The sequence below is a fragment of the Humulus lupulus genome, chromosome 2 (assembly GCF_963169125.1).
Source record: "Humulus lupulus chromosome 2, drHumLupu1.1, whole genome shotgun sequence".
Taxonomy (NCBI): Eukaryota; Viridiplantae; Streptophyta; class Magnoliopsida; order Rosales; family Cannabaceae; genus Humulus; species Humulus lupulus.
The window spans coordinates 253,953,420-253,966,812 of NC_084794.1; the positions used below are offsets into that span (position 1 = coordinate 253,953,420).

General features: G+C 42.7%; 1 non-coding gene across 1 annotated transcript; it reads right to left on the reverse strand.

The window, feature by feature from the left end:
• Nucleotides 1-765: 765 nt before the first annotated feature.
• LOC133820636 (small nucleolar RNA R71) lies at nt 766-872 on the reverse strand. The gene has a single exon (XR_009887040.1). It is a non-coding gene; the product is annotated as a small nucleolar RNA R71 (small nucleolar RNA).
• Nucleotides 873-13,393: the final 12,521 nt, after the last annotated feature.

Here is a 13,393-nt window from a genome sequence, read left to right on the forward strand (position 1 = left end):
ACGATACTTGGTTTTACCATTTTATTACAAGTTCGCGACTGTGTGCACTTGCATAGCAAAAATTATCGCAACAAGTTTTTGGCGCCGTTGCCGGGGACTGAAAATTATCAATATCAGTCTAATTAATTTTTATTCTAATTTGATTTTAATTTCTCTCGTTTCTAATCGGTTTAGTTGCTTAATTTGTCTATCTCAGGTGAATTTTGGTATATGCGTGGCAGAAAAGGAAAAGCCACACTTGTTCCTCTGAATCCCGAGATCGAAAAGTCTTGCAATCAAATCAGAAAGAATAAGAGAGAGACCCAGAATTCTGTGAAGATGGCACAGAATGATGGGGATGGCAGGAATGGTCTAAATCCAGGAGTTGTCCAAGGGGTTCAGGCTCAGACCAACGCTGAGAGGAGTCTGAGAGATTATGTGCTACCCACTCTGACGGGAGTACAAAATAGTATATGCCCACCAACTGTAGAGGCCAACAACTTCGAAATAAAGCCTGCTATTTTACAAATGGTGCAGTCCTCTGTGCAATTCAATGGGTTGCCCTCTGAAGATCCTCACACCCATTTGTCCAACTTTCTGGAGTTGTGTGGAACCTTCAAATATAATGGGGTGAGTGATGACGCAATCAAGCTTAGGCTCTTCCCATTTTCTCTAAGGGACAGAGCTAAAAGTTGGCTGAATTCTCTGCAGCCAAACTCCATTGTCACTTGGCAAGATCTAGCTCAGAAGTTTTTGTCCAAATTCTTCCCTCCGTCCAAAGCTGCTAAATTAAGGGGAGAGATAAATAACTTTTGCCAGAATGACGGAGAGTCATTATATGAGGCGTGGGAACGGTTTAAGGAACTCCTTAGAAGATGTCCTCATCATGGCATTGAACAGTGGATGCTAGTACAGAACTTCTACAATGGTTTATGTCCGACAACCAGAACCATTATAGATGCTGCAGCGGGTGGCACTTTTATGAGCAAGAGCGCAACTGGCGCTTATGAGCTGCTGGAGGACATGGCTACAAACAACCATCAGTGGTCTGAGGAAAGATCATCAGGAGTCAGAAAGGTAGCTGGGGTGCATGAACTAGATGCAATCACTGCCTTAACAGCGCAAGTAGCCTCTTTGACCAAGCAGTTGCAACAGAGTAGTGTGTCTGCTAATGCGGTTCAGATGGCAGTGAGATGTGAAATGTGTGGTGGTGCTCATTCTGTCGATCAGTGCCCTATCTGTATGAATAACACCCCCATGGATCATGCTCAAGTTCAGGTGGTGGGAAATTTTCCGAGGCCACTCAATAATCCATTCTCCAACAACTACAATCCTGGGTGGCGAAATCATCCCAATTTTTCGTGGAAGAATAATCAAGGCCAACAACCTCAGTTTCAGGGTCAATTTCAGAATAACATGCCTCAGCCACCTATGAATCAAGCTTCGTCATCAATGCAGCCTAGGCCTCAACAATCAATGCCTCAACCTGAGAGACCTAATGAACTGCAAGCTGCCCTGTTGACTCTTACTAACACTCAGACTCAATTTATGACTGAGACAAGATCCTCCATTCGAAACCTTGAGACACAGGTTGGGCAGTTGGAAAATATGCTCAATAACAGACCCCAGGGAAACTTGCCAAGTAATACTGAAGTCAACCCCAAGGAGCAAGTTCAAGCAATCACTTTGCGGAGTGGGAAGCAAACAGAGCAGCCTAGACCTCCACAGGCAGTGGTTCAGAAAAAAGAGATGGGTGCACAGTCTGATTCAGAAAGGGTTACTGAAGACCATCAGAAGTCAGAACAGAGTCCCCCAGTTGTCATTGAGCAGCCAGTTAGAGTTCCATACCCTCAGAGGCTTAGAAAGACTACCCTTGATAAACAGTTTTCTAAGTTTCTTGAGGTGTTTAAAAAGCTGCACATAAACATTCCTTTTGCGGAGGCCTTGGAGCAGATGCCCAGTTATGTTAAGTTTATGAAGGAGATTCTGTCAAAGAAAAGGAGAATGGAGGACTATGAGACTGTAGCACTCACTGAAGAGTGCAACGCTATTTTACAAAGGAAGTTACCCCAAAAGCTGAGAGATCCGGGGAGTTTCACCATACCTTGCACCATTGGCAAGTTTGAATGTAAGCACGCCTTATGTGATCTGGGGGCAAGTATCAATTTGATGCCCTTATCTGTGTTTAAAAGACTTGGTTTGGGGGAGGCAAAACCAACAACTGTCACTTTACAGCTCGCAGACCGATCGTTAACACATCCACGAGGTATTATTGAGGATGTTCTTGTGAAAGTGGATAAGTTCATATTTCCCGCTGACTTTATTGTTCTGGACATGGAGGAGGACACAGATGTTCCTATTATTCTTGGTAGACCATTTTTAGCCACAGGCCAAGCTCTTATTGATGTTCAAAAAGGAGAGCTTAAGCTGAGAGTTCAAGGAGATGAGGTGGTCTTTAATGTCTTCAAGTCTATGAAGTATCCGGTGGCTAGTGACAGTTGCTTTAGTGTGGATATGATAGAAAAGGCAGTCTCCAAGAGAAGGATGAGCAGTGATGCCTTAGAGGCAGTATTATTGGGTGATGAGGGCGATGATGATGAGGACGCTGAGATCAGAGAATGTGTAAACTGGATCAACTCTTTCTTACCATATTGGAAAAAGTTCCAAGAATTAGCGGATGCAACTGATAAACCGCTAACCTCCATTCAGCAGCCACCACCGTTGGAATTAAAGGTCCTCCCAGATCACTTGCAATATGCTTATTTGGGAGAGAATGAAACTTTACCGGTCATTGTGTCAGCTGACCTGTCAAAGGTAGAATTGGAGAAACTGTTGAGGGTTCTAAGGGAGCATAAATTGGCCATTGGGTGGACATTGGCAGATATTAGAGGAATAAGCCCAGCGACAGTGATGCATAAAATTTTATTGGAGGAGAATAGCAAGCCATCCATAGAGGCCCAGAGAAGACTCAATCCAGCCATGAAGGATGTAGTATTGGATCAGATTCTTAAATGGTTGGATGTTGGGGTGATCTACCCAATTTCTGATAGTGCATGGGTGAGCCCTGTGCAAGTGGTACCTAAGAAGGGTGGAATGACTGTGGTGAAAAATGAGAACAATGAACTCATTCCAACAAGGACTGTAACGGGGTGGCGGATTTGTATAGACTACCGCAAGCTCAATAAGGCAACAAGGAAGGATCATTTTCCTTTGCCTTTTCTTGATCAGATGCTTGACAGATTGGCAGGCCACAGCTACTACTGTTTCTTGGATGGGTATTCTGGGTATCATCAGATCGCTATTGCACCAGAGGATCAAGAGAAAACAACCTTCACATGTCCTTATGGCACATTTGCTTTCAGGAGAATGCCATTTGGACTATGCAATGCCCCTGCAACATTTCAACGGTGCATGATGGCCATATTTTCAGACATGGTAGACCGGTGTATTGAGATTTTCATGGATGACTTCTCTGTTTTTGGCTCATCATTCGACCTCTGTTTGGGTAATTTAAAGAACGTGCTGCGTCGTTGTGAGATGGCTAATCTGGTGTTGAATTGGGAGAAATGCCATTTTATGGTGAAAGAGGGGATTGTCCTTGGCCATAAAATTTCAAGTGAGGGAATTGAGGTAGATAGAGCGAAAATTTCTACCATTGAAAGGCTGCCTCCACCAGTTTCAGTCAAAGGAGTTAGAATTTTTCTTGGTCACGCTGGGTTCTATCGAAGATTCATCAAAGATTTCTCAAAGGTGTCTAAGCCTCTCTCGAATCTGCTTATGAATGGAGTTGTCTTTGATTTTAATGACGAATGTTTGAGGGCGTTCAATTTCTTGAAAGAAAAGCTTATTTCTGCTCCAATTGTGATAGCTCCGAGATGGGAATTGCCTTTTGAGTTGATGTGTGATGCCAGTGATTACGCAGTGGGGGCAGTTCTGGGACAGCGGATTGATAAGGTATTCAGGTCTATTTACTATGCTAGTCGGACTCTAAATGATGCTCAGCTTAATTATGCCACTACAGAAAAAGAGTTGCTAGCTATTGTGTTTGCTTGCGATAAATTCAGACCATATCTGATTGGTAACAAGGTGATTGTCTACACTGATCACTCTGCCATTAAATACTTGATGTCAAAGAAAGATGCCAAGCCCCGCTTGATTAGATGGATTCTGTTGCTTCAAGAATTTGACATGGAGATTCGTGACAAGAAGGGCAGCGAGAATGTGGTAGCTGATCATCTCTCTAGACTTGAGGTGGAGGAGACTGAAAATAAGAAAGCAGTGCAAATCAATGATCATTTTCCTGATGAGCAGTTGTTTGGGGTAAGTGAGACTTTAGCTGTCCCGTGGTTTGCAGACATAGTGAACTTTTTGGTTGCAAAAATTGTGCCTTCTGAAATGTCAAAGCAGCAATTAAAGAAATTCTTTTCTGAGGTGAAACACTACTATTGGGAGGAACCTATTCTCTATAGGCACTGTGTTGATCAGATTATCAGAAGGTGCGTTCCTGAAGAAGAGACGCAGTCCATTCTTAATCACTGTCATACTCAACAATGCGGAGGGCATTTTGGTGCATCAAGAACGGCGGCTAAGGTATTACAAAGTGGTTTCTATTGGCCTTCATTATTCAAGGATGCAAATGTGTTTGTCAAGGCCTGTGATAGATGTCAGAGAACTGGCAATATCTCGAGGAGAAACGAAATGCCTCTACAAGGGATTCTTGAGGTGGAAATGTTTGACGTATGGGGCATCGATTTCATGGGGCCTTTTCCACCGTCTTACAACAATGAATATATTCTCTTGGCAGTGGACTATGTATCCAAATGGGTGGAGGCTGCAGCAACTAGAGCCAATGACGGTAAAACTGTGCTTAATTTTCTGCATAAACATATTTTTACTAGATTTGGCACTCCCCGAGCTCTGATTAGTGATGAAGGAAAACACTTTGTGAATAAGCAACTGGATGCACTGCTGGCTCGTTATGGAGTTTATCACCGAAAAGCTTTGCCTTATCATCCTCAATCAAATGGGCAAGCTGAAGTTTCGAACAGAGAAATCAAGAGCATCCTTGAGAAGACTGTTGACAGTTCGCGGAAAAATTGGTCGAAAAAGTTAGATGATGCGATTTGGGCATACAGAACTGCATTCAAAACACCAATAGGCATGTCTCCTTATAGGTTGGTGTTTGGTAAAGCGTGTCATCTACCAGTTGAATTGGAGCATAGGGCATTTTGGGCTATGAAAAAGTTAAATTATGATTGGAGTGCCGCTAGTGAAAGAAGACTGTTGCAACTGAATGAACTTGACGAGTTCAGAAATGAGGCTTATGAGAATGCTAAGATTTATAAAGAAAGAACAAAGGCTTGACATGACAAGAACTTAATCAGAAGGGAGTTCCAACCAGGGCAGCAGGTACTTCTGTTCAATTCAAGACTTCGACTGTTTCCTGGAAAATTGAAGTCAAGATGGTCTGGACCATTCACTGTAGTTCAAGTTTTTCCTTATGGTTCTGTAGAAGTTCGGGGCAACTCAGGTGATTCATTTAAAGTCAATGGCCAGAGATTGAAGCCCTACTTGGGTGGTAGTTTTGATCAAGCGAAGTCTATCCTCCTTCTGAAGCCTCTCTGAAGAGGGTTCCGCGTCCGGCTAAATGACGTTAACGACAGCGCTTGTAGGAGGCACCCTATATTTTACTTGTTATTTTTTTTACTTTTGTATTTGTAAACGATGGATATTTGGTTTATTTTTGTACTTTTAGAATCGTGAAAAACGTGAAAAATGAAAAAAAAATTAAAAAATCAAAAAAATTAAAAATTCCTTAAGGGCCGCGGCATTGCCCTATGATGCCGCGGCATTGGGGGGTTCCAGAGGCTCACGGATTCGGCATAGATGAGGAGGGCCACGGCATTGATCCCAAGTTTTCCCAGAATCACAAGGCGGGCCGCGGCATATGTCTGAGAGGGCCGCGGCATTCCAGTGTGGAAATTTGATGCGGGCCGCGGCATAGTCAAGGTAATGCCGCGGCCCTAGTCCGAAAATTGGGATAAAAAGCCCTAAATCAGCCATTATCCCATTCATTCACTCTCACAATCTTACTCACACTCAAAACTTCTTTTCTCTCTAATTTTGTTTGAGACTTCCATCAGTCAAGGAGACCACAAGAAGGATTTTTGTGCCATTCAAGTAAGTGTATCTTCTCTAATCTAATACTTTTGATTAGAGATTAGATTGCATTGTGGTGTTGTGGATTGTTCTTTGTTGTTCTTGTGAGAAGATTTAGGGTTTTGCCAATTTTTGATTGTGGGCATTATTGTTAAAGGCTATTGATTGTGGGAATTAGTGTTTGGGGTGTTGATTGTGGTAATTAGTAAGTTTGGGGGGGAGTGACACCAAAAAGGAAAGTATACTCAAGTTCTTGAGAGCATATTTGGGGGTTTAGTTGGTTCTTTTTGAAAGATATTATGGGTCCTAAGCGAAATCCCCCTAGAGGTACCTCCTCCAAGAAAGCATCCTCATCACGCACTCAACCACCACCAACACCACCTGCTCCAGCTGAGTATGACACGAATATTTTTGTGAGTAAGGATGCTGCCGAGTTGTTTAAAAAGATTTATAAAAGATCGGTGGTAAGGGAAAGGGGGTTTGACTTTGATGAGGCCCCTGCTGTACAGCACCCTGGTTATGAACTTATAAAAGCTGAAATAGTGCGTCGAAGATGGAATTTGTTTTGTGACTCGAACCATGTGGATTCAGCCAACTGCTCTATTATATATGAATTTTTTGCCAATTTCTCCTATCAAGATGCAGAGCAGAATAATTTTGTCAGAGGCAAATTGGTGCCTACATCAGCCTATGCATTCAACCAATTACTGGGTCTTCCCTCTTTTTCTGCACAAGAGGATGAATACTGGCAGTTAGCCCATTTCGAGGAGCCAGACTATGATGCGGTGGCTGAGGTCTTAAGTATGGAAGGGGCACATTTCAGTTATCATAATGGGAGGCCCAAAGAGTTGTTCAGGTGGCAGCTAAACCCAGTGGCGAAGGCGTGGTTTTATTTTGTGTGTGCACGTTTACTGCCGACGTCTCACCTGTCTTCTGTTGATCGAGAGCGTTGTTTGTTAGTGTACGCTATCATGACTCAAAAGAAGGTCGATGTGGGCCGCATTATTCGATATAGCATACGCAACATCAGTCGATTCAACACTACCGCTGGTGTCGCCCATGGTACCTTCCTTTCGACTTTATGTAGCACTTATGAGGTACCAACCTTTTCCAGCGATCTAGTCCGGAGGCCAATGGGGGCCATCAATCAGACCTTGTTTACGGCCTTCCCTCCAGCCTGTCTTACGCAGCCTGACTCTACTCAGCCAAATAAGCGCAGCCGGGCTGATGAAACAGGGGGCCCTGATCGCGCTGAGGAGGAGGAAGTAGAAGAAGCGGGTCCCAGCAACCCACATGAAAATTTAGCAATTGGAGGACCGATTGACGAGCACACGCAGAGTACGCATGCTCGATTGGATTACATTATTCAACAAAATCAATATTTAATCCAATCGCAGCATGCGCAAAATCAGCACTATAATGACTTTATGGTGCAACAAAATGAATATGGCCGGGCTCATATTGAGGAGTTGAATACTTTGGTCACGAGGTGGACTATGAGTTCAGCCGATGAGAATTATTTCACTCCACCGCCACAGTACACTCCATATCAGTGGCCACCTCCACCACCTCCACCGCCATACTGATGTGGCGTCAGGTAAGTTCTCTTCCCTTGTTCTTTTTCTTTATCACATTGGGGACAATGTGCGTCTTAAGTTTGGGGGGGAGCTTATTTTGTTTTATTTTTGTTTTCTGCGTTGTTTAGTTTAGTTTAGTTTTCTGTAGTGTAAAAGTTAAACCATCATTCTTGTCTGTACTTGCTTTGTCTTTGCTCGTGAAAAGGAAATTGAATTCAACTGTGTGCTTGGTTCAATTGTTTTAGAGTTGAATTTAAAAAGTTCTGTGGGAAATTTTTAATATGTTTTGAAAAGATAACATTTTGGATTGTATTATATGTGTTTGACTAGGGTTGGTGGAATGACAATTTGAATCTAATAGAACTTGCATTATTTGGCTTTTGAGGCGAAATTCTTGATGACATGTGTTTAGAAAAGTGATTTAGGCAATTTTTTTTTTTGGATCGATTGTGCCTTTCAAGCCGACCTTGAGTTAATTATCCTTAGTTACCCTTTTGAGCCTTGAATTTGGTTTTTGTTCTTGATCATACTATTTGAGCCTAAATTTCTTAAATTCTTTATTTTTGTTTTCCTTTCCTTTTGTTATCATAAGCATATAATCTGTGGAAAAGAAGAAGGAAAAATAGTAAGAGGTTGTTATGATTGGAATACAGTATGATTGTACAAAAAGAAGAGAGAGAGAAGTCTTTGAAAAAAAAAAAAAAAAAAAATAATATCACTTTGTCACACTCCTTGATCATATTTATATATAGAAAATAATAAGTTTGGGGGAGTGTGATTTGAAAAAAAAAAAAAAGAAGTGATAAGTCTAGAAAAAGAAAAGAAGAAAATAATGAAAAGTGTTGTCATCTCTCTCTCTAATTGTATAAAAGGGTGATTTTGGGTGTGGTAAAGAAAAATTTGGTTGGTTTTAAGGTTTTATGCTTATGGTAACGATTGAGCTTAAATGAGAATTTCATCTACCCTTACCTAAGCCTAACACTATAACCTGTGAAAGTCCTGTTGATTTCAAAACATGTGTTGTTGACATTAGTGGAAAAGGTCGAGTAATGCAAGCATATTGTAGATTTGGTTTGTGGAATTATCTGGAATGAGTTGAGCATATATGATAGAATGCAAGTGTTGTAGTCATTTTCATGATATATTATTGATTTTCCTAATTGAACTGTATAAGTTGGACTTTGAGGCAATTGAGCTGAAATTCTGGTTATAAATATTGCAATTGAGATTTCATGAGTGTTGGCAAAGCAGTGTAGATGGTAATGATGGTTTAACTTGTTCGTTTTTGTGTTTGTTTCTTTTTGTTAGTTTAACTTGGTCTTTACTCGAGGGCGAGTAAAGGTTAAGTTTGGGGGAGTTTGATGAGTCTAGTTTTTATGATGTCTTGGTGATGTTTTTAGTAGTCTTTTATTTTGTTTTTCCTTGTTTTAGTGCGGGTTTACGCTTTGTTTGGTTGTTTTTGTGAATATCAGGAAGAATTGAGCATGTGGAAGGAAATGCCAAAGAAAGGGAAGAAATAATCGAGTTTTTCATCATATTTTGATTAAGAATGGTTCTCAACACAATTTGGAAGTGTTGGTGAAATTTTGGGATGAAAACTTGAAGAATTGAAGAATTCCGTAAGAGCCACAGCTTGATCAAAGTAGGGCCGCGGCTAGGGGGAGAAACAGAAGCATGGTTTTTGAGGACATCTTCGGGCCGCGGAATGGCTAGGTAGAGCCGCGGCATGGATGGGCATTCTGCCCAGAAGACAATGATACGGGCCGCGGCATGGTTTCAGAGAGCCGCGGCATTGAAAGGATAGTCTGCCCAGAAATTTTGACACGGGCCGCGGCATAGTGTATGTAGAGCCGCGGCCCGCCTCTCTAAAATCTAAAAAATCCTAGGTTTTAAAGGACGAAAAAGAAGAGAGAAGGGGGGTACGGACGAAGGGAGGAGTTCTGGTGTTGAAGGCTCAAGCTTAGAGTATTTTTACATGTTTTTCTTCTTGATGTTATCTTTAAAATTCTGTTGTGATTAGCACTATGACTATGAACTAATTTTCTGTTTAGGATGTTCAATTGAATCACTTGAATTTCTATTATGACCTAATGCAATTTTAATTTCCTCTTCTTCAATCTTCTTCAATTCCTTATAACCTGTTCTTATAGATTGATTATTGATTGGCCATCTTTAGTCATATATATATATATATGTTTTTAAGTCAAAATCTGAGAAGTGAGATTTAATTATGCTGTGGTTATATTGGACATAATTCTAATTTAGAACGAAAGTATCTGAATTAATTGTGTAACTGTTATTAAGTTGTGGAATTTAATGCTACCTTTGTGGTTCAATTTACCATAGAAATATAGGAAATTGTCACCTAGGTTGAGTTTATAATTCATAGAATGATTATAGGCTGCTGTCTCAACTTGTTAATTGAATTAGGTAAAAATAAGAAGAATTCATACTTTGCATTAGGGAATAATAGGAATGATAGTTGATGAGATTGAATATCCTAATTGTTTCTCAGTGATTGAATTAAGAGTTTTTACTATTAGTTATTATGCTATTTAATTGTCGATTATTATTTCTGCACTCTATCGATTCTTTTGCTGTATTTTACAAAAATCAAGAAATTTTAATTCATCAAATAGAACAAGAGATTAATTGACTGGTAATTGATAACTCAGTCCTTGAGGACGATACTTGGTTTTACCATTTTATTACAAGTTCGCGACTGTGTGCACTTGCATAGCAAAAATTATCGCAACAATTATAAACATGAGATGTAATCCTCATTTATTAATGTAAATCCCCAATAATCGTGGGATATTATTTAATCAGTTATGCGTTTCCTAGTCTTCAGGGACGTTTCCTTTTTTATCTGATTATAGGCATTTAAAGCCATTTATTTTATTCACAAAAGAGTAATTACCCAAAATATGTGGGATAGTATTCTGCATCCTTCTCTATAAATAGAGAAGTCATGCACCATTGTAAAGGACCGAAATTTTGATCCTTGAGAGAAAACTCTGGAGAATTCATACTAAAGAATTTTTCAGAGATAATCTTGAGATTAATAGCAGAGACTCGTGGACTAGGCAGATTTAACTGCTGAACCACGTAAAAAATCGTGTGTTTGATTTGTTTGTTTCGTTTGGCCATTGTCATTCATTGTTTTTGTGCTCTTCTTTTATCTGTTGACGAAAAACGGCGTCAACAGTTTGGTGCTTTCATTGAGAGTTGAACTCAAGCATTCATCCCTGAGAGATTCATGGCTACAAACAATCAGAACACCCCTGACGAAAGCTACCCAAGGCGTCCTGGAAAACAACCAATGGAGAACCCGGAGTCTGAGGAGAGAAGTGGGTCCTCCGATTCCCGGGGACCACCACCTCCACCGAGGGATGAGGATATGTACTACAATCCTGAACGTTACGTTCCTATTGTAGAACTGGAAAATCGGCAGTTGAAACAGCTGTTGGCAGAAGCCAATAAACAGAATGAGGAGTTGACTAGGATGGCCGCGGAGGCGCAGGTGGCTCAGCCCCCGCCTTCGCGCGAAAACCAAGTCCCTCCTCCAAGGGATGTGCATGTTCCTCCCCGGAGGCCCCGTGGACGACCACGAAAAGATGCTGCCACGAGGAGGCCGACTCAACCTCCGGCACCAGCAGAGCCATCTGCTCCTCCTAGGCCCCAGAGGAGTACCCGAGCTCGGGTCCCGCCTAATCCACCTGCGGAAGCGCCTGCAGGAACTGAAAATAACCGAGCTTCTACCGAGGCTCGGACTCAGGTTCTTGGTAGCGCACCGAACGCGACTAACCCATCACGGGCAAATACTGGACCCTCTAGGCCGAGGCAGGGGAGGCAGCCACCGTCGCCTATACGGTTCCCTCCATCTCCCATAAGATATCCTTCACCTCCCCGCAGAAACGCTCAACCTGTTCAGAATCAGGATCAAGGGCGTACGGCGGATAGACAAGGACACAGGGAGACTTTCCAGGAGCGGAGAGGCGCACAATCTGAGAGAAGTCAGACGTCCCGGTCTCGCACTGCGGAGACAAGGCGACATGGGAAGAACCCATCTCGAAACGACTGATCAATGAGTTTCACCAGTGACGAGTCCGGAGAGACCAGGTCCGTCAGTAAACGCGACCGAGGTCGTAAAAATACTGGAAGCCGCAAGACCCGTCCTGACCTGCGGAATCATCTGAATCAGAGCAGGGGGAAGGAAGATCAGACAAATCCGAACCTAAGGAATCACCTAAATGGGCGTAGAGATCCCTCACGGAGACGCGAGCCTGGGATCATGATCAATGACTGTCAATTCCAGACACCACCTAAGGACCCAGTCCAAGAAAGGATTGATCAGCTCGAAAAAGCCTTTAGGCTTTTAAAGAATGAACGAGGGAACGGTCGATATGAGGACTCTGACGAGGAGCTCGAGCCGTTTGCTCCAAATATTTCTAACACTCAATTTCCTCAAGGGTTCCGGATTCCTCACGTCCCAGCTTTTGAAGGAAAAACCGACCCATGCAGTCACCTGAGTACATTCAACACTATTATGAGAGCTAGTAACGTGGGTTACGAGCTCAGGTGTATGTTGTTTCCAACATCATTGGCCGGACCTGCTAAGAGTTGGTTCGAAAAGTACAAGAGGCACTCGATAACTTCATGGGATCAGTTTTCTAGAGACTTCAAGAACCAGTTCCGAGCCATGATGGGAGTCAGACCAGAGGCATCCACTTTGACTAACGTCCGACAACAGCCGGGCGAAACACTGAAAAGCTACCTGACAAGATTTAATCTAGAGGTCGCACGGGCTCGAGATGTGGATGGGGCTCGAGATGTGGATGACAGTGGGCACCTGATGGCTATCCGAGCTGGTGTGTTACCCGGAAGTGCCCTTTGGGATGACATGCAAGGGAAACCGGTGAGGTCAATAACCGAGTTTAACAGACGGGCGCAGAGATTTGTCAATGTAGAGGAGGCGAGGTCAACGCTGAAGGCGACCTCGCAGACCGAAACTACAACGATAAACATTAACTCTGCCTCAACCTCGGCTGACCAAGCAGCTCCACAGCCTGCCTCGGAGAATCCCTCCAAGAGGAAAAAGAGCGAGGGAAATAACCCCGAGGCTGAAGGAGGAAAGAAAAAGAAAGGAGAAAGGTATTTCTCCATATATAAAGTACACACCGAACTCAACGAGTCTCGGGAAAACATATAACTGGCTAATGAAAACCAGGTCCCCTTCAGGCGTCCGGACCCAATGAGAAATCAAAAGTCAAAAAGGGATTCCAGTAAGTATTGCCGGTTCCATAGAGACACCGGACACACCACTGATGAATGTCGACAGCTGAAGGACGAGATCGAGGGGTTGATCTCGAGAGGTTATTTCCGGCAGTATGTCAAAAACCAGAGTACTGGATAGACTACTGCAAGTCAGAGAGTAGCCGCGCCTTCGGCGGCACAAAATAATAACGCCCGATCTCGGGAAGAAGACAGGCCCCCGCCGATTGATGGAGAGGATGTAATAACCATCTCGGGAGGGCCTCATCTCGCGGGAGGGGGCAGAAATGCTCAAAAGCGATATGTTAACGAGTTGAAGACAGGAGACGGGTCTCCTTATGAACCCGAACCTAGGGCACCAAAAAGCCAAAGGGTTGAAACGCAACCGATAACATTCACTGAGG